The 22,626-nt window shown below is 43.4% G+C and overlaps 1 protein-coding gene across 2 annotated transcripts in view; it reads right to left on the bottom strand.

Moving 5' to 3' along the window:
* The window catches only part of ift81 (intraflagellar transport 81 homolog), a 112,201-nt gene that overhangs the window by 20,382 nt on the left and 69,193 nt on the right, over positions 1 to 22,626 (bottom strand). The gene's annotated exons all lie outside the window — the stretch shown is intronic.

Raw genomic sequence — 22,626 nt, 5'->3', positions numbered from 1 at the left:
AATAGTGCTTAGCTAATGTACAAAATGGCAGCAGGAATATGGTGAACATGGACCTTCTGCGACTGTCTCAAGTTGATTTCTGGAGGCTGAAACTACCAGCAAATCATGGTAACTTGTACCCTGCTTCCTACAGCAGGGAATACATCTTCTCAAAAACTGGCTCAACTCGCGCTCTTTCATAGCTTGTAGATTCCAATGGCATAGAAACACCAACAGCCCATCCAATTTCACATACATTTATACCCCTTCTGAGATGCTATTGATATGGGATGTATTGCTGCACATCCACCTCATGCATGAACCTCTCCTTTCTGTTACTCAGAATTCTTTGTAAAGGACAGCCAGGAAATTAACCCTGCAAGTCATAGCTCACGGGGGATATAGTGACCCTGAATCATTAGTCCTCAGCAAAGGCCTCAGCTTCATCCCCTTACGCCCTCACCTCAATTAATTTCGCCTTTGCTTCTGCACCCACTTCTTTGGCCAGGAGTCTTCCCCCCCCACACTGCGGACCCTTTCTCCCGCCTTCAGAATTTTCTTTCCACATGGATACCTCCTTCTAGCCTCTTACCCTCTCTTGGTCTTTTCATTGGGAACTGCTGGCGTGACAGCGGCCGTTTCAATTTCTCCGCTCCCCTCACTCACTCTAACCTACCTCCCTCTGAACTTGCAGCACTCCGTTCTCTCAGGTCCAACCCTGACATTGTCATTAAACCTGCTGACAAGGACAGTACTGTTGTGCGTGTGGCGAACAGATCTCTACCTTGCGGAGACTGAACGCCAACTCTCCGACACCTCCTCTACCTCCCCCTGGACCAAGACCCCACCGCCGAACATCAAGCCATAGTTTCCCAGACCGTCACTGACCTCATCTCCTCTGGAGATCGTCCCTCCACGGCCTCTAACCTCATAGTCCCCCAACCGCACACAGCCCGCTTTGACCTCCTTCCCAAGATCCACAAAACAGGACTGCTCTGGGAGACCCATTGTTTCAGCCTGTTCTTGCCCCAAGGAACTTATTTCCTCCTATCTTGACTATTTTTTTCTCCCCTTATGCAGTCTCTTCCACCCTACATCGCAACTCTTCTGACGCCCTCAGCCACTTTAACAGTTTCCAGTCCCCTCTCTCACCTCTTTTTCCCAGTACATTGATTACTGTATCGGTGCGTTTCCTGCTCTCACCCTGAACTAGAAAATTTTATCAACTTTGCTTCCAATTTCCACCTTCCCTCACCTTCACATGGTCCATGTCTGACTCTTCCCTTCCTCGACTTCTCTACCTCCATTTCAGGGGACAGGTTGTCAACCAATATCTACTATAAACGCACCGACTCCCACAACTACCTTGATTGCACGTCCTCCCACCCTGTAAGGATTCCATTTCCTTCTCCCAATTTCTCCGTCTCCGTTGCATCTGTTCTGACGATGCCACCTTCCACACCAGTGCTTCCAATATGGCTTCCTTTTTCCTCAACCGAGGATTCCCCTCCACTGTAGTTGACAAGGCCCTCAACCGTGTCCGTCCCATTTCTTGCACTTCTGCCCTCACCCCTTCCACTCACTCCCAGAACCATGATAGGGTCCCCCCCTTGTCCTCACCTTCCACATTCAATGTATCATCCTCCGTCATTTCCACCACCTCCAGCACGATGCCATTATCAAACACGTTCCCCTTTCAGCATTCCAAAGGGACCATTCTCTCAACGGCACCCTCGTTCACTCTTCAATCATCCCCAACACCTGCTCTCCGCCCCACGGCACCTTCCCATGCAAGCACAGGAGATGCAACACCTGCTCTTTCACCTCCTCCCTTCCCACCGTTCAGGGCCCAAAACACTCCTTCCAGGTGAAACAGCAATTTACTTGTACCTCTTGAGGCACGCATTTAGCTCTCTGATCTGTTTGACCCTATGCCAATTTGCACGTGGCTCAGGTAGTAATCTAGAGGTTCTACCTATATCTTATTATCCGAGCAGAACGTGGCCCCGTTATTCTTCCCACCAAAATGTAATACCTCACACTTATCGAAATTGAAGTTCATTTGCCAATTGCACACCCAATCTGAAAGCTTATTAATGTCTTTCTGTATTTTGTCACAGTCCTCCTCAATATTAACTATACCATCCGCAAATTTTGAAATTAAACTTCCAATTCCCGAATCTAAATCATTTATGTAAATAGTGAACAAAAGTGATCCCAGCACCGATCCTTGTGGACCAACACTTCCCACTTTTTGCCAGTCTGAGCAACTACCTTTAACCACTACTCTCACCCTCTGGTGTTTTGTAGCCAGCTTTCTATCCATTCTGCTACTTTCCCCCTGACTCCACATGCTCTGACCAGTCATGAGTCTACTATGCAGTATCTTCTTGAAGATCTTTTGAAAATCCAAATATATTACAACTACAACATTACCCTTGTCTACACTTTCTGTTACTTCTTCAAAGGATTCAATAAGGCTCGTCAAGCATGACCTTCTCTTTTGAAATGCATGCTGACTATTCTTTATTATATTTTCAGTTTCTAGATGTTTTTCTATTACATCTTTGACTAAGGATTTCATTATCTTTCCTACCACCAATGTTGAGCTAATTGGTCTATAGCTCCCTGGACTTGTTCTATCCCCCATATTAAATATAGGAATCAAATTAGATGTCCACCAGGCCTCTAGTACTACTTCCTTTTCTAATGAACTGTAATAGTGCCTCTGCTATCTCTTCCCTAATTTTTAAAAAATATGCACAGGTACAATCCATCCATAACAGGGGTTTATCCTCCCTAAGTTTAATTAGTTTATCAATTATCTCCCCCCTTTCTATCTTAAATGTTTTTACATCTTTTCTGATCTCTTCTTCTAATGTCATGACACAAATTCCACATCTCTGGTGGTGCCCCAGACCCAGATTTTTGTGGGTTCTGAGAGATGTCACCAAAGGCAGCACACAGATGCTAGCCACCATCCCTACAGTACCTCTAACAGGCCTACTGCAGAACCAATGACATAGTCATATGAGAAATGGCTACTTAGAAGATGTACCAGATAGCTGCTGGTGGCTGCGGAAATATATTCTTACACGAGTCACTGCCAACAGGAGAAAAGGAGAGAAAATTGAGGGAAAAATTCATAGTACAAAGTTCTATATCCAATATTTTGAAAGATTACCACCCCTATCCCACAGCCCTCCAAAAAAACACTTTACATTACCTTCTCTGTTCTTGATTCTTGCATCCTCCCTCTTCTCACCACTATTGGTGATCATCTATTCAGCCACCTATTTCCCAATCACTGGAATTTTCTCCCCAAACCACTCTGCCTTTCCACCTCCCTCTCCTTCTTTACGATCCTCCTTAAAACCCACCTCTTTGATCAAGTATTTGTTTGCCTCTTTGGTATGGCGTCCACTTATCCTCATGCCTTGGGACCTTTTCCTCCATTGAAGGTGCTGTATAAATACAAGTTGCTGCAATATATATTTCTCTGAACTTCGAGTTAAGTAGGTATTATAGTGGATAAACCAACTCCATACAATTCACATTATGTGTCATATGGGAAGTCCTTCGTGTTGTTAATAGCTGCCATTTCCCAGCATCCTCATCCTTCACCTTTCGAGGTTTAACTAAACACTTAATTTCTAATTTTCTTTCTTTCTCAAATATAAACTTTCTGAATTTCATCATCTTCAAAAAAGTTAGAAGCAGTCAACTGATTTGAAATTACAAATTAATTTCAAATCTGTCATGTTAACAGTCTAAAGATGTTTCTTTAGAGCAGATGAAATAGATCATGTATCCTAATGTGGTTTAAATGTAGAACTAACTAGGATATTAGCAAGCATAATAATATGTCCATAACTTGTAACTGAATGCAGTGGGCACAGAGTGAGCAACTTGAGAGTTTGAGCGTGGGAGTTCAGTGAAGTGGGGGAAGGAGGTGCTGCTTTGCCTTGCTTTCCCTAACTTTTTCTGCAGAGCGGCAGCGGACCTGAGCAGCAGCAGACCGAAAACGGGGATAAACGCAGCAGCAGACCTGCAACAAGAGAAAACTGCAGTGTGACGTCACAGGTGAGATAGGTAAATGATTGATAGTGACCGTGGGCTAAGTTTTAAGTTAACATATAGCATATAACTAAATTTTAAAAACTAAACTTAATTTAATTAATCTAATAAATTAAACAAGGTAAATAATTTGATTAACACTACATTAAATAATTAAATAAATAAAATAATGGGAGAATAGGAGATGTGTTGCTGCTGCTGCAATATGTGGGAGCTAGTGGACATTTTTGTCCAGGGCGACTACATCCGCGGTAAGTGTCTGCGGCTCGAGGAACTTCGGCTCCGAGTTGAGGAGCTGGTGTCCGAGCTGAGGACATTGCGAGTCAGGGAGGGAGAAAGCTACCTGGACCTTTTGCTCCAGGAGGCAGCCACACCCCTTAGATTAAATACTTTAGAATTGACACATGGTCAGGGACAGGAGGGTGTGACTGCGAGTGAGGCAGGTACGGGGATGCAGGAGGTAGTATTGCAGGAGCCTCAGTCCCTGCGTTTGTCCAATAGATATGAGGTTCTTGCAACCCTTGTGGACAAGTACGGGGTCAATGAGCAAACTGATCAGGCACCGTGGTACAGGAAGCCGTTCAAGTGGGGGGAGTAAAAAGGAAGGTGGTTGTAGTAGGCGATAGTATAGTTAGGGGATAGACACTGTTCTCTGCAGCCAGGAGCATGAGTCCCAAAGGCTATGTTGCCTACCCGGTGCCATGGTTAAGGCCAACTCCTCTGGGCTGGAGAAGAACTTGGAGTGGGAGGGGGAGGATCCAGTTGTCGTGGCCCACGTAGGTACCAACGATATAGGTAGGCCTAAGAAAAAGGTTCTTCTGGGAGAGTTTGAGCAGCTAGGGACTAAATTAAAAAGCAGAACCACAAAGGTAATAATCTCTGGATTAGCCATGTGCAAATTGGCATAGGGTAAATAAGATCAGAGAGATGAATGCGTGGCTCAAAGATTGACGAGGGAGAAGTGGATTTCAATTCGTGGGACACTGGCATCAGTACTGGGAAAGAGAGCTGTTCCGTTGGGACGGACTACACCTGAACCATGCTGGGACCAGAGTTCTAGCAAATCGAATAACTAGGGAGGTAGATAGGGCTTTAAACTAAATAAGGGGGTGGGGGGGGGGGGGTGGGAGGGTCCCGGTGGAAAGAAATCTAGAATGCTGAAGAGAAAAGACAAAGAAGCAGTGCAGGAAAGTGATTGGGGTAAGGATAACCAGATTGTCAGGAAGGGACAGAGCGTACAAAAAGAGTACACTAACAAATAGGGTCCAGGTAAGAAAAAAACGGTAATAAGACAAATAGGGCCATAGTACAAAAAAATGTTAAGATGTCTAAAAATGTTAAAAAGACAGATCTAAAGGCACTGTATCTGAATGCACGAAGCATTCGTAATAAGGTAGACGAATTAACAGTGCAAATAGATGTAAATGGATACGATATAATTGCGATTACAGAGACATGGCTGCAGGGTGACCAAGGCTGGGAGCTGAATATCCAAGGGTATTCGATATTTATGAAAGACAGGCAAAAACAAAAAAGGGATGGGGTGGCGTTGTTAGTAAAGGATGAAATCAGAGCAATAGTGAGAAAGGATATTGGGTCAGAAAATCAAGATCTAGAATTAGTCTGGGTGGAGTTAAGAAACACCAAGGCAGTAAACACTGGTGGGAGTTGTCTATAGGCCTCCCAACAGTAGTGGTAATGTAGGGGACGGCATCAAACAGGAAATTAGAGATGCATGTAACAAGGGTACTACAGTAATCATGAGTGACTTTAATCTACATACTGACTGGTCAAACCAAATTAGCAATAATACTGTGGAGGATGATTTCCTGGAGTGTGTATGAGATGGTTTTTTAGAACAGTACATTGAGGAGCCAACCACGGAACAGGCTATCCTAGATTGGGTATTGTGCAATGAGAAGGGATTAATTAATAATCTTGTTGTGTGGGGTCCTTTAGGGAAGAGTGACCACAACATGATAGAATTCATTAAGATGGAAAGTGAAGTAGTCCAATCCGAAACTAGGGTCCTAAATCTAAACAAAGGAAACTACGAAGGTATGAGGAGTGAGTTTGCCATGATAGATTGGGAAGCTTCATTAAAAGGCATGACGGTGGATAGGCAATGGCTAACATTTAAGGAACAAATGCATGACTTGCAACAATTGCACAGTCCTTTCTGGAGCAAAAACACAAAAGGAAAAGCGGCCTAACCACGGCTAACAAAAGAAATTAAGGATAGTATTAGAGCCAAAGTCATATAAAGTTGCCAGAAAAAGTAGCAAGCCTGAGGATTGGGAGCAGTTTAGAATTCAGCAAAAAAGGACCAAGAGATTGATTAAGAGGGGAAAAATAGAGTATGAGAGTAAACTTGCAAGGAACATAAAAGTGGGCGGTAAAAGCTTCTATGAGTATGTAAAAAGAAAAAGATTAGTGAAGACAAATGTAGGTCCCTTACAGTCAGAAACGGGAGAATTTATAATGGGGAACAAGGAAACGGCAGAGCAATTAAACAAATACTTTGGTTCTGTCGAAAGAGGACACAAATAACTTCCCAGAAATGCTAGGGAACCAAGGGACTAGTGAGAAGGAGGAATTAAAGGGAATTAGTATTAGTAAAAAAATTGCTGGAGAAACTAATGGGACTGAAAGCCGATAAATCCCTAGGGCCTGATAATCTGCATCCCAGAATACTAAAAGAGGTAGTCATGGAAATAGTGGATGCATTAGTTATTATCTTCCAAAATTCTATAGATTATGGAACAGTTCCTGCCGATTGGAGGGTGGCAAATGTAACCCGACTATTTAAAAAAGGGGGGAGAGAAAACAGGGAACTACAGACCAGTTAGCCTAACATCAGTAGTAAGGAAAATGCTAGAGTCTATTATAAAAGATGTGATAACAAAACACTTAGAAAATATCAACGGGATTAGACAAAGTCAACATGGTTTTATGAAACGGAAATCATGTTTAACAAACCTACTGGAGTTTTTTGAGGATGTAACTGATAGAATAGATAAGGGAGAACCAGTGGATGTGGTTTATTTGGATTTTCAGAAGGCCTTTGATAAAGTCCCACATAAGAGGTTAGTGTGCAAAATTAAAGCACATGGAATTGGGGGTAATATACTGGCATGGATTGAAAATTGGTTAACAGACAGGAAACAGAGTAGGAATAAATGGGTCTTTTTCAGGGTGGCAGGCAGTGACTAGTGGGGTACCGCGGGGATCGGTGCTTAGGCCCCAGCTATTCACAATATATATCAATGATTTGGATGAGGGAACCAAATGTAATATTTCCAAGTTTGCTGATGACACAAAACTAGGTGGGATCGTGAGTTGTGAGGAGGATGCAAAGAGGCTTCAAGGCGATTTAGACAAGTTGAGTGAGTGGGCAAATACATGGCAGATGCAGTATAATGTGGATAACTGTGAAGTTATCCACTTTGGAAGGAAAAACAGAAAAGCAGAGTATTATTTAAATGGTGGTAAATGTTGATGTACAAAGGGACCTGGGTGTCCTTGTACACCAGTCACTGAAAGCAAACATGCAGGTGCAGCAAGCAGTTAGGAAGGCAAATGGTATGTTGGCCTTCATTCCAAGAGGGTTTGAGTACAGGAGCAAGGATGTCTTACTGCAGTTACACAGGGCCTTGGTGAGACCACACCTGGAGTATTGTGTGCAGTTTTGGTCTCCTTACCTAAGAAAGGATATACCAGCCATAAAGGGAGTGCAATGAAGGTTCACCAGACTGATTCCTAGGATGGCAGGACTGTCGTATGAGGAGAGATTGGGTCGATTCGGCCTGTATTCACTCGAGTTTAGAAGAATAAGAGGGGATCTCATTGAAACATATAAAATTCTGACAGGGCTAGACAGACTGCATGCAGGGAGGATGTTTCCCCTGGCTGGGGGGTCCAGAACGAAGGGTCGCAGTCTCAGGATACGGGGTAGGACATTTAGGACTGAGATGAGGAGAAATTTCTTCACTTAGAGGGTGGTCAACTTGTGGAATCTCTACCACAGAAGGCTGTGGAGGCCAAGTCACTGAATATGTTTAAGGAGCGAGATAGATTTCTAGACACAAAAGGCACCAACGGGTATGGGCAAAGAGCGGGAATATGGTATTGAGATAGAGGATCAGCCATGATCATATTGAATGGCGGAGCAGGCTCGAAGGGCCGAATGGCCTACTCCTGCTCCTATTTTCTAATATTCTATCCACTTTAGCACTACGTAAATAATTTTTAGTTAAGTCGTATGTATGGATCTGGTATGCCTTTGTATAACAGAGTGCGCCAAGACTGTGGGAAGCCCCAACACCAGTTAGTACCTATACTGGTAAGCTCTGAGAATAGCCTTCATCTTTCCTGACTGTACTATTGAGTGGGGATATCTGTGAGAATACAGGATGCATTCCTGCAATTCCTGGTTCTAACTAACAGCTGCCAAGCATACTTCCCAAGACCCACTAGAACATGCATGAATTATTTTAGTTGGGAAGTTATTACTAATCTTATCTGCACTTATAAACATTTTTATCACAAAAATCAAGTAAATGTGAGTGATCTCATGCCAGGAATCTAGGATATGCTAACCAGAAATAGATTAAAAATAGGTAAAATAGCTTTTCTATTAAGTTTGGTAAATATATTTCTCAGCACTGTCCGGCTACGTGGATTGCAAGTTGGTATTTTGGAGTTTTCCTCATCAATCCATATCTTAGTACTGACCATAAACACAGTGCAACTTCAGATGGAATGTGTGTTATTGTCATTATATCAGAATGGGAAGGAATGAAAAAGGCTGATTCCTTCATTAGGCAAACAAATAAGCAGTCAAGTTGTTGTAGCTGCAGATCACTGGTTCCCAAAGAATGGAGTTTAATTTCTAGTTTCAGTTGTCATTTGAACCATGGTACACCTCTACGATCAAAATTTGCCATTTTTTCCCCTCGAGTCATTAAACATATCACTCATGGTACAAAGGAACATAGGAACAGGAGTAGGCCATTTAGCCCCTTAAGCCTGTTGCGCCAATGAGATCATGGCTAATCTGTAACCTAACTCCATATACTCGCCGTAGCCCCATATCCCTTAATTCCTTTAGTTAACAAAAATCTATCACTCTCAGATTTAAAATTAGCAATTGAGCGAGCATCAACTGCCGTTTGCAGAAGAGTGTTCCAAACTTCTACCACCCTTCGAGTGTAGAAGTGTTTCCTAACTTCACTCCTGAAAGTCCTGGCTCTAATTTTTAGGCTATGTCCTCCAGTCCTTGACTCCCCAACCAGCGGAAATAGTTTCTCTCCATCTATCCTATAAGTTCCCCTTAATATCTTGAAAAATTTGATAAAATCACCCCTTAATCTTCTAAATTCCAAGGAATACAACCCTTTGTGTAATTTCTCCTCGTAACTTAACCCTTGGAGTCCAGGTATCATTCTAATAGATCTACGCTGCACTCTTTCCAAGTCCAATATATCCTTCCTAAGGTGCGGTGCCCAGAACTGAACACAGTACTCCAGATGTGGTCAAACCAGGGCTTTGTATAACTGTAGCATAACTTCTACCCCCTTGTATTCTAGTCTTCTAGATATAAAGGCCAGTATTCTATTAGCCTTTTTGATTATTTTCTGTACCTGACCATGACATTTTAATGATCTATGTACATGGTCCCCTAACTCTCTTTGGACCTCCACTGCTTCGAGCTTTTCACCATTTAGAAAATATTCTGATCTATCCTTTTTAGGTCCAAAGTGGATGACCTCACATTTGCTTACATTGAAATCCATTTGCCACAGTTTTGCCCATTCACTTAATCTATTACTATCTCTCTGTAATGTTATGCTTCCATCTACACTGCTTACAATGCTGTCTACCTTTGTGTCATGGGCAAACTTGGATATGTGACTCTCTATCTCATCATCTAAGGCGTTAATAAATACTGAATAGTTGAGGCCCCAACACAGATCCCTGTGGGACATCACTAGTCACATCCTGCCAATTATCCCTATTCTCTGTCGCCTGCCGCTCAACCAATTTCCTAACCAGGTCAATAATTTGGCCTCAATTCCATGAGCTTCAACTTTAGCTAACAGTCTCTTATAAGGGACTTTATCGAATGCCTTCTGGAAGTCCATATAAACAACAACATCCATAGACATTTCCCTGTCCACTACTTTAGTCACCTCTTCAAAAAATTCAATCCGGTTCATCATGCATGTCCCAAACCCTTTACAAATCCATGCTGACTCTCTCTGGTCAGCTGAAAATTTTCAAGGTGTTCAGTCACTCTACCCTTAATTATAGACTCTAATAATTTCCTGACAGCAGATGTTAGGCTAACTGGTCTATAATTCCCTGGTTTTCCTCTCTCACCTTTCTTAAATAGCGGAGTGACATGTGCAATTTTCCAATAAAAGACTGGTTCCTGAAACAAGAAAACTTTGGAAGATTATAGTTAGGGAATCTACAATGTTCTCACCTACTTTCTTTAAAACCCTGGGATAGAAACCATCAATCTGGTCATGGGGATTTGTCACTCTTTGGTGCCATTATTTTGTTCATTACTGTTAATTTGCTTACATTAATAATGGTGAGTCCCCAGCCCTGATTCAAAATCAGTTTCCTTGGGGTGTCCGGCAAGCTATCCTCTTCCTCCACTGTAAATACTGACACAAAGTAATTCTTTAACATGTCTGTCATTTCCCTATTTTCATTTACAATATCACCATTATCAGTTTTTAAGGGGCACACATTGCTCTTGACCATCCTCTCTTTCCTAATATAATTGTAAAAATTGTGTGTGTTGATTTTGATATCCCTTGCAAGTTTATTTTCATACTCCCTTTTTGTAGCTCTTACTATCTGTTTTGTCACCCATAGAATCATAGAAAGGTTACAGCACGGAAGGCTGCCATTGCACCCATCGAGTCCGCGCCAGCTCTATGCAAGAGCAATCCAGCTAGTCCCACTCCCCTGCCCTCTCCCCGTAGCCCTGCAAATTTTTTCCTTTCAAGTACTCATCCAGTTCCCTTTTGAAGGCCATGATTGAATCTGCCTCCACCACCCCTATGGCAGTGCATTCCAGATCCTAACCACTTGCTGTGTAAAAAGGTTTTCCTCATGTCACCTGTGGTTCTTTTGCCAATCACCTTAAATCTATGTCCTTTGGTCCTTGACCCTTCTGCTAATGGGAATAGTTTCTCTTCATCTATTCTGTCTAGACCCTTCATGATTTTGAATACCTTTATCAAATCTCCCCGCAATCGTCTCTGTTCCAAGGAGAAAAACCACAGCTTTTCCAGTCTATCCATGTAACTGAAGTCCCTCATCCCTGGAATCATTCTAATAAATCTCTTCTGCACTCTTTCTAAGGCCTTCACATCTTTGCTGAAGTGCGGTGCCCAGAAGTGGACACAATGCTCCAGTTGTGGCCAACCAGTGTTTTATAAAGGTTCATCATCACTTCCATACTTTTGTACTCTATGCCTCTATTTATAAAGCCTAGTTTCCTGTATGTTTTTTTAACCATTTTCTCAACCTGCCCTGCCACCCTCAACGATTTGTGCAAATATACCCCCAAATCTCTCTGTTCCTGTACCCCTTTAAGAGTTGTGTCCTCTAGTTTATAGTGCCTCTCCTCATTCTTCCTACTGAAATGTATCACTTCGCATTTTTCTGCATTAAATTTCATCTGCCATGTGTCCGCCCATTCCACCAGCCTGCCTATATCCTCTTGAAGTCTACCACTATCCTCCCTCACTGTTCACTACCCTTCAAAGTTTTGTGTCATCTGCAAATTTTGAAATTGTGCCCTGTACACCCAAGTCCAAGTCATTAATATATATCAAGAAAAGCAGTGGTCCCAGCACTAACCCCTGAGGAACACCACTGTACACCTCCCTCCAGTCCAAAAAAAAACATTCACCACTATTCTCTGTTGCCTGTCCATTAGCCAATTCTGTATCCATGTTGCTACTGCCGCCTTTGTTGTTCTTTGTATTTCTCCGTCATCAGGATCTGTGCTATTTTTTGCATTTTTGTATGCTTTTTTTTTTAGTTTGATGTTGTCCCTTACCTCTTTTGTCCTCCGTGGCTTTTTTTTTTGGCAAGTAGAGCTCTCGCTCCTTAGGGGTATTGAAAACAGATAACTTTTTTTTGCTGGAAATCGCAGCAGGTCCGGCTGCATCTGTGTATGGAGAACAAGCCAACTACGACTTGAGTCTGGATGACTCTACGTCAGGTGGGGTTACATGTAGCGTGACATGAACCCAAGATCCCGGTTGAGGCTGTCCTCATGGTGCGGAACTTGGCTATCAATATCTGCTCAACGATTTTGCGTTGTCGTGTGTCTCGAAGGCCGCTTTGGAGAACGCTTACCCGAAGATCGGAGGCTGAATGTCCTTGATTGCTGAAGTGTTCCCCGACTGGGAGGGAGCCCTCCTGCCTGGCGATTGTTGTGCGGTGTCTCACACAGGGTTCCGTTGCCTGATACGATAGGACGTCCGGGTGTGTTGGCTTTGTGTATCTTTGGGAGGCAGTAGAAGTCTCCCACGCGGGGAGTACGTGGGATGAGAGCGTGTAGGATGCTTTGAAGATCTGGATCGAAGGTCTTGATCAGTTTGTTGAGCTGGTGTTCTTTGGTCGGATCTGCGGGTAACCGTCTGTAGTGTTCCTGGTTGTCCAGTTGTCGGAATGTTTCTTGGCAATAGTCCGTTCTGTTCTGTATGACGATGGCTCCTCCTTTGTCCGCTGGTTTGATGACGATGTTCCACAAATCCCAAGATGTCAGCAGCGAACCCAATGAGACACTCAACGATCCGGAACAGCAGACAGAGGGATCCGCGGTACAGCAACCGAAGAAGAAAGAGTCAAATTGGACCCCTCCGGAGGGTCGCTGTCCTAAGCTTGACGTGTATGCTCAAGCTGTCAGGAGATGCATCAACGCCAGATTCATCAGCCGCACTCACAAGACAGTCCAGAATGTCACCCGAGCACAACGCAACGCCATCGACGCTCTCAAGACCAACCGAACCAGCGGACAATGGAGGAGCCATCGTCATACAGAACAGAACGGACTATTGCAAAGAAGCATACCGACAACTGGACAACCAGGAATACTACAGACGGTTACCCGCAGATCCGACCAAAGAACACACCCACCAGCTCAACAAACTGATCAAGACCTTCGATCCAGATCTTCAAAGCATCCTACACGCTCTCATCCCACGTACTCCCCGCGTGGGAGACTTCTACTGCCTCCCAAAGATACACAAAGCCAACACACCCGGACGTCCTATCGTATCAGGCAACGGAACCCTGTGTGAGAACCTCTCTGGATACGTCGAGAGCATCCTGAAACCCATCGTACAGGGAACCCCCAGCTTCTGTCGCGACACTACAGACTTCCTACAAAAACTCAGCACCCACGGACCAGTTGAACCAGGAACACTCCTCACCACGATGGACGTCTTGGCACTCTACACCAGTATCCCCCACGATGACAGCATCGCTGCGACAGCCTCAGTACTCAACACCAACAACAGCCAATCTCCAGACGCCATCCTACAACTCATCCGCTTCATCCTGGATCACAATGTCTTCACCTTCGACAACCAGTTCTTTACCCAAACACACGGAACAGCCATGGGGACCAAATTCGCACCCCAATACGCCAACATTTTCATGCACAAGTTCGAGCACGACTTCTTCACTGCACAGGACCTCCAACCAAGGCTATACACCAGATACACCGATGACATTTTCTTCCTATGGACCCTTGGTGAAGAATCACTGAAGAGACTACACGATAACATCAACAAGTTCCATCCCACCATCAAACTCACCATGGACTACTCCTCAGAATCGGATTCATTCTTGGACACACGAATCTCCATCAAAGACGGGCAGCTCAGCACTTCACTCTACCGCAAGCCCGCGGACAACCTCAAGTTGCTCCAGTTCTCCAGCTTCCACCCTAACCACGTCAAAGAGGCCATCCCCTATGGACAGGCCCTGCGAATACATAGGATCTGCTCAGACGAGGAGGAACGCGATGGACACCTACAGATGCTGAAAGACGCCCTCGTAAGAACGGGATATATGACGCTCGACTCGTCGATCGACAGTTCCGACGGGCCACAGCGAAAAATCGCATAGACCTCCTGAGAAGACAAACGCGGGACACAACCAACAGAGTACCCTTCGTCGTCCAGTACTTCCCCGGAGCGGAGAAACTACGCCATGTTCTTCGCAGCCTTCAACATGTCATCGATGACGATGAACACCTCGCTAAGGCCATCCCCACGCCTCCACTTTTTGCCTTCAAACAGCCACCTAACCTCAAACAGACCATCGTTCGCAGCAAATTACCCAGCTTTCAGGAGAACAGCGACCACGACACCACACAACCCTGCCACGGCAACCTCTGCAAGACATGCCAGATCATCGACACAGATACCACCATCACACGAGAGGACACCACCCACCAGGTACATGGTTCATACTCCTGTGACTCGGACAACGTTGTCTACCTCATACGTTGCAGGAAAGGATGTCTCTGAGCATGGTACATCGGCGAGACCATGCAGACACTGCGACAACGGATGAACGGACACTGCACAACAATCGCCAGGCAGGAGGGTTCCCTCCCAGTCAGGGAAAACTTCAGCAGTCAAGGACATTCAGCCTCCGATCTTCGGGTAAGCATTCTCCATGGCGGCCTTCGAGACACACGATAACGCAAAATCGTCGAGCAGAAATTGATAGCCAAGTTCCGCACCATGAGGACGGCCTCAACCGGGATCTTGGGTTCATGTCACGCTACATGTAACCCCACCTGACGTAGAGTCATCCAGACTCAAGTCGTAGTTGGCTTGTTCTCCATACACAGATGCGGCCGGACCTGCTGCGATTTCCAGCAAAAAAAAGTTATCTGTTTTCAATACAAACCCCAGCATCTGCTACATTTGACCCCTTGTGACCTCACCTCAGTATTCTTGGATGTAATGTTTCCCTGACTAACCTGTTTGAACACCATTCACTCCTTTGATTGCTATCTCTCTGCCAAGGTGTGATAAAGGGCAGTTAGTAAGATTATCTGTAATTACCAGGCATTGTTCTCTGACTATATATACTGTGCCTATATGCATCTCTTCACTTCACCTGATGAAGGAGCAAAGCTCCGAAAGCTTGTGATTTCAAATAAAGCTGTTGGACTATAACCTGGTGTTGTGCGACTCCTTACATTTGTCCACCCCAGTCCATTACCGGCATCTCCACATCACAAATTCTTTGTTGAACACCTCCCACTGGTCTTCTTTCTTTTTACCCATTAACAGATTTGTCCAGTTTACTGTGGGTGGTCTCTGTCACATCCCATTGAAGTCAGCCTTACTTAAATTTAGAATCTTAGTAGCTGTTACGGGTTTCTCCTTTTCAAACACAATGTTGAACTCAATCATATTATGATTGCTATTAGGTAAATGTTCACGTGCCGTTAGGCTGTTAACTAAATCTAGCTCATTACTCATTAATAAATCTAATATGGCCTGCCCCCATGTTGGTTTAGGTCATATCGTTGCAGAAAGCTGTCCTGAACACACTCAAGAAATTCACTACCTTTCTGACATGAGCTCATCTGCTTATCCCAATCTGTATGAAAGTTAAAATCCCCCATTGAAACCACTCTGCCTTTGCTACATGCTTGCCTAATCTCTGCATTAATACATTCTACCACTTCACAGCTGCTACCAGGGGGCCTATACACAACTCCCACTACAGATGGAGTACTCCAACTAAAAGAAAAACACAATGAAAAATCAAGGGGGAAGACATATCTGGAGAAGTCTGCAGCCCAAAGAAAATTCTAAGTGGAGGATAGTACTAAGGTGTGGGGAGTGGTAACCATTTTTTCCTCCCAAAAACATTCAGAAAGTTTCATTACTTCCTATTGCATTCATGGGGAGATCAAAGATTATTGTCTATAAGTTTGTCTTCAGTTTTGATCAATTTCCTCCCCTCTTCTCCTGAGGGCATTGAATACTGGAGTATGTTCCATAGATGCCAGTTACCATTTAGTGCCTTGCGCAAATGCTGATCATTCATGCGTGAGCCAATAATGAGTGTCAATGATGGGCACATCACAGCTGAACCTGATCCTGTCCTCACCTGATGTTAACACATGCACACTTCCATCAAAAATCACTGAATAGCAATCAAGAGTTTGAACCCCAGCCAATTTTCCCCTGCCTAACCAGAGGCCAATTGTACCACCACCATTGTTGCCCAGCTGAGATCAGCTAAGTCAGCATTTACCGAGAATTGAATCTGGAACTTTCTGTGTGACTCAGTTAGTTACTGGATAAACTCTTTATTTGTTAAAACTACAATTTATCCCATATATTTTTGGCTCACCCTGGCTTAGCATGTCTGGTGTCGAAAAGATAGACGTGCATCCTGCTCCCCTGCCTTTAATCTTTTCTTTATCCAGCTGTCAGGCAACATGGGGTGCCCAATTAAGTAGGAATAACGTTCTTATTTTTTCTCTCCCTTGCATGGAGATAATGCAGTATGCATGGCTCAGATTAAGCATTTAGCAAAAAGATAGATCAATCAAGTCTATTACTCTATGTCACTGACTGTTAGTATTCAATGCAAATACTCACCATAGGGTAGTATGGCTCCATGTGTGCCAGCAGCCTTCTGACATCTTACTCAAGTGGTCATTCTTCACCTGTGACCCTGGACAGCAAGTATCAGTAGGCTTTTCAACTCTGGTGGCATCAAGCCAACTCAGTGTCATCAACTTCCAAACTTGTGCACTTTCCAGCAGGACCACTGGATGGTGATCAGGAAGGGGAGCGCTGATTGATTTTTCCTCTCTTTAAAACATTAAGGTCAACAGTAGGGTTCCCAATCACTGTCTTGGCTGAGATCATCTAACCCAGGATAGATAAGGGATCAAACAGGAGATCTTCCTGGTCTTTGTAAGGCTCACTGTCACACCACATATTGCATTTACCAACTGACCAATTATGGAGCTCCTTAACTTTTTTTTTCCAAGTATGAAACTACAAAGAAAACGATTCAAATTCACAGAAAAGGCCTTACTTATCATACACTTGTGAAACAAATCTTATTTCTATGTAATTGCGAAGGACAGTTTCACAATTCTATATGATTTTTGTTGAAGGTTTTTACATTCAGTCTAGAGCCCTTTAAATTAATATGAATAGAATTAACTAAAGAGATTTGTTTTTCAATTGAGTTGTGATTCAATTAAAAAAAAAATTCTAGCGACAATTTATTTATAAACATAATGGCCTACAAATTCAATTCCTTTATGCCTGTGCTGATCTTCGGTCTTCTACTGAATCCTCTTTCCCTGCCCTTTCATTGTAATTTCTTAAATGATCTCAATGGCCTCAAATTCAGCTTATTCATGAGGCTGATCCCAAATTGTAAGGTATTGCATGAACTTCCCTGAAGGAGACAGAAACATTCCCCCTCCTGGATTACCAGGAATTGGACATATATCTACTTTCACCTTGACCGACACAGGAGGTATATTCATCATCAGATTGCTGGGGAGAATGGAGCCATTGTCACCAAACCGTCATTGTGGATATTCATTTGCGAAAAAAAAAACCTCACAGTTCTTTTGGTTAACAACATTTCTCAGAGGAAAATATTTTTCTAAGCTAGTGTCAGGAAAAAAAATTGCTCTTAGAATAATACAGCACAAAAGGAGGCCATTGGGCCCATCATGCATGTGCCCATTGTAACATATAAGCTAATATTTTTACATAGTGTACCAATTTTTTTAAATTTCTGGAAATGGGGTTCAAATATAGTTCAAATAATGGAACGCAAGTCTCCTCTTTGTTGGCTGTGAGGGCCTTGCATTAAATTAATTTAGGCAGCATATATCTAGTTTGGTATATGGAACTCTCGTTGAAAGAGGTCACAGGGATAGTTGCTGTTGGAAATGTATATGTCACTTGTGCAGTGGGAATGCTCTTTTGAGGTTAGGGCTTTGCTCTACAAATGGCTGAGTTATACCTGACCTGACTTTGTGCCGACACAAGGTGGAGGTAAATTTTAACCCCTAAGAACAGGAGGGTTGGGGGCGGACGGGGAGTAAAAATTCTCCATTTCGAGAGCGGGACCGCATCCCAGCTCCAACATGCCTATTTCTGGCTTTAACCCCAAAGGCACGTTTCTATGCATGTGGAGAGTAGGCACCAGGAAGTTCTGCCCCCACTTAAAGCCGGCGGGCCGATACTTAAAAGGGCAATGTACCTCACTGAGATACTTGAGGTACTTAATATTTTGTGTACTGGACAATTAAAACAAATTTAGGTTTCCCATCGCTTCCCATTGACGTCAGGTGAAAGCAGACGGGTAGGGCCAGATCCATGAGGCAAGTGCCTTTATTGCACTGCTTGTGAGCCCGGAGGAGCAGGAGTGCTTCATTCAGGCCCAACAAGCTCATCTGGCCAACAGGATACCCCGCGATCAGCCAATCACCGCCACCCGCCACCCCCCACCATGGACTTCCACCCACCTAAGACGCTTCACTCGACCGCCTGCGACCTCCGATATCCAATCTTCTTCCCGGCCCCCAGTTTTTTCCTCAGCTCCCCGATCTTCTTCGTGGTCCCCCATATCCCGATCTCTTCCTCGGCCCCCCCAATCCCTTCATCAGCTCACCGATCATCTTCCCTGCCCATGATCCCACCCTCCGATCCACGGCTGCGACTTGCTGCAGGCCTTCTTGCCCGACAGCCAGCCAGCCTCAACTTCCCTCTAATCCTTCTACAAATCACTTTAAATCCATGCCCCCTGGTTATTGATCTCTTTGCTAAGGGAACTAGGTCCTTCCTATCCATTCTATCTAGGCCCCTCATAATTTTATACACCTCAATTAAATCTTCCTTCAACCTCCTCTGTTCCATAGAAAACAACCCCAGCCTATCCAATCTTTCCTCCTGGCTAAAATTCTCCTGTCCTGGCAACATACTCGTAAATCTCCTCTGTACCCTCTCTAGTGCAATCACATCTTTCCTATAATGTGGTGACCAGAACTTAATGCAGTACTCTAGCTGTGGCATGACTAGTGTTTTGTACTGCTCTAGCATAACCTCCCTGCTCTTATATTCTATGCCTAGGCTAATAAAGGAAAGTATCCCATATGCATTCTTAACCACCTTATCTACCTGTCCTGCTACCTTCGGGGATCTGTGGACATACACTGCAAGGTCCCTCTGTTCCTATACCCTTCTCAGTATCCTAGCATTTATTGTGTATTCTCTTGCCTTGTTTGCCCTTCCCAAATGCATTACCTCACACTTCTCCAGGTTGAATTCCATTTACCACTTTTCTGCCCACCTGACCGGTCCACTGAACTTAAAGTAATTAATATCAGTAGAGAAAAAGTACTGGAGAAACTAATGGGACTAAAAGCCGATAAATCCCATGGACCTGATGACCTACATCCTAGGGTTCTAAAAGAGGTGACTGCAGAGATAGTGGATGCTTTGGTTATGATCTTCCAAAATTCCCTAGATTCGATAACGGTCCCAGCGGATTGGAAGGTAGCAAATGTAACCCCGCTATTCAAGAAAGGAGGGAGAGAAAACAGGGAATTACAGGCCAGTTAGCCTGACATCAGTCGTCGGGAAAATGCTGGAATCCATTAATAAGGAAGTGGTAACAGGGCACTTAGAAAATCATAACATGATTAGGCAGAGTCAACATGGTTTTATGAAAGGGAAATCGTGTTTGATAAATTTATTAAGAGTTTTTTTGAGGATGTAAGTAGCAGGATAGATAAAGGGGAACCATTGGATGTAGTATATTTGGATTTTCAAAAGGCATTCAATAAGGTGCCACATAAAAGATTGTTACGCAAGATAAGGGCGTAAGGGGTTGGGGGTAATATATTAACAGGGATAGAGGATTGATTACTAGACAGAAAACAGAGTAAGGATAAACGGGTCATTTTTAGGTTGGCAGGCTGTAACTAGTGGAGTGCTGCAAGGCTCAGTGCTTGGGCTTCAGCAATTTACAATCTATATTAATGACTTAGATGAAGGGAGCGAGTGTAATGTATACAAGTTTGTTGACGATACAAAGCCAAGTTGGAAAGTAAGCTGTGAGGAGGGTGCAAAGAGTCTGCAAAGGGATACAGACAGGTTAAATGAGTGGGCAAGAAGGTGGCAGATGGAGTATAATGTGGAGAAATGTGAGGTTATTCACTTTGTAGGAAGAATAGAAAAACAGAATACTTTTTAAATGGTAAGAAACTATTAAATGTTGGTGTTCAGAAGAAATTTGGGTGTCCTTGTACAAGAAAAACAAAAAGTTAACATGCAGGTACAGCAAGCAATTAGGAAAGCAGATGGCATGTTGACCTTTATTGCAAGGGGGTTGGAGTACAAGAGTAAGGAAATCTTACTACAATTGTACAGGGCTTTGGTGAGTCCTCACCTGGAGCACTGTGTACAGTTTTGGTCTCCTTATCTAAGGAAGGATATACTTGCCTTAGAGGTGGTGCAATGAAGGTTCACTAGATTGATTCCTGGGATGACAGGGTTTTCCTTTGAGGAGCGATTGAATAGAATGGGCTGTGCTGTCTGGAGTTTGAAGAATGAGAGGTGATCTCATTGAAACATATAAGATTCTGAGGAGGCTTGACATGGTAGATGCTGAGAAGTTGTTTCCCCTGGCTGGAGAGTCTAGAACTAGGGGGCACAGTCTCAAGGTAAGGGGTCAGCCATTTAAGACTGAGATGAGGGGGAATTTCTTCACTCAGAGGGTCGTGAATCTTTGGAATTCTCTACCCCAGAGGGCTGTGGATGTTGAGTATGTTCAAGGCTGAGACAGATAGATTTTTGGACTCTAGGGGAATCAAGGAATATGGGGATCGGGCAAGAAAGTGGAGTTGAGGTCAAAGATCAGCCATGATCTTATTGAATGGCGGAGCAGGCTTGAAGGACCATATGGTCTACTCCTGCTCTTATTTCTTATGTTCTTAAACTTTAAAAGTTAAAGTTTGATAATGGTGTCATGCATTGGTTGCAGTTAACACCACAGCTGGCATGTGGTGTTAACAGCATGGGGTTCAAAATCCACTATAAATTGGTGCAGTATATTCTTTCTTGCAGGTAAACTCAGGATTTTCTCTATAATGAGCCATTAGACTACTGAATGACAAATTGTGCTTAATATATTCCCAGCGTCTTTATGAGGTACAGGTTAAAGATAAACTAAATTAGTTTTTCTGTAGTTCAACTGCTACTATAAGTATTACTGAAGTTGTACAGCACAATGTGTTGAATACGGAGTAGTAGCATGTAAGTCTGCACCCACATTGTGAGTCCCTGATCTCAGCCAGACTATCTGGGGGATGAAGAGGAAAGTTATCCCAGGCCACTCTTGTGGGCTGTTAAGTGGCTGATTATCTTAAACCTTCCAACACAACTTTAAGTAGATTAAAAAGTTCACTGTTCTATGTTAGTTCAGTTACACAAGTAAGTACAGCATCTGCCTCTCAATTCAATGGTTGCAGATTTAAAAAGCAGCGCTGCCCATTGTTCAATCTCATCTGTCACCATTGAGAGCAAGTTTGGTCTGTTCCCCAGAGGCCAGTAGATTAATGGAAAATTTGAATTTGTCAGCTCATGTCATTGATGAGTTTTGTAGAGAGTCTGTTATTTCGGTAGCTATCTTAAACTCACATACATTGCTTTAAGCAGAATGAAAGTTAAACTGCTCTATTTTGACTCTTGTAAACAATTTTACAACACCAAGTTATAGTCCAACAATTTTATTTGAAATTCACAAGCTTTCGGAGGCTTCCTCCTTCCTCAGGTGAATGTTGTGGATTTTGACTCAGTAGCACATGCAGGTGAATTTTGACTCAGTAGCACATGCAGCAGAGAGTCTAACACCCACCCAAGAGCTTGAAACATGAGACTGCCTCTGTGATTGTTAGACGATGCATGGCGTCAAACAGTTGACAAAATCAGAGTGAAAAGAGGTAAAAATTCCCAAACAAAGTTTGGGAGTGATTAATGTAAAATTATTTTACCATTTTAATATCAAAGGTACTTTCATCCATACTGATCACAATTTCACATTCTCAGTGGACAACCAGAATATTTTAGGCAATTCAAATAATCTCAAGTTCCCAACCATAAATGGGAAAAGTAAAATAAGCAGGAAATAAGCAAGAACCCTTAGCCCCACGTCCAAGAGTATGCGAATCTGCGTCAGCATCAAAGCCATCTGGGAATAATCACATGCCACCCTAAATGAATGCAGCTCAAGTCAAGCTGCTTGCTACAAATTAGCATTCTTAAATCCTGATGAAAGGATGACAGATTTTAAAATTTATTATCTAATTTATTAAGTTATTTAATATACAGCTTAAACTTATGGCTCCAATTATTTATCACTATTGCACAAGTTTCTTTTGCAACTGCTGTAAAAGGAATGTGCTGTTGTTGTAAATGATATGCCTGCCCTGCTGCTACAGTTCATGCTGTCCCTTGAATTCAC

This window comes from Heptranchias perlo, chromosome 25 (assembly GCF_035084215.1).
Source record: "Heptranchias perlo isolate sHepPer1 chromosome 25, sHepPer1.hap1, whole genome shotgun sequence".
NCBI lineage: Eukaryota > Metazoa > Chordata > Chondrichthyes > Hexanchiformes > Hexanchidae > Heptranchias > Heptranchias perlo.
The sequence above is the reverse complement of the archived record's forward strand: the minus strand, read 5'-3'. Positions and strand labels throughout refer to the sequence as shown.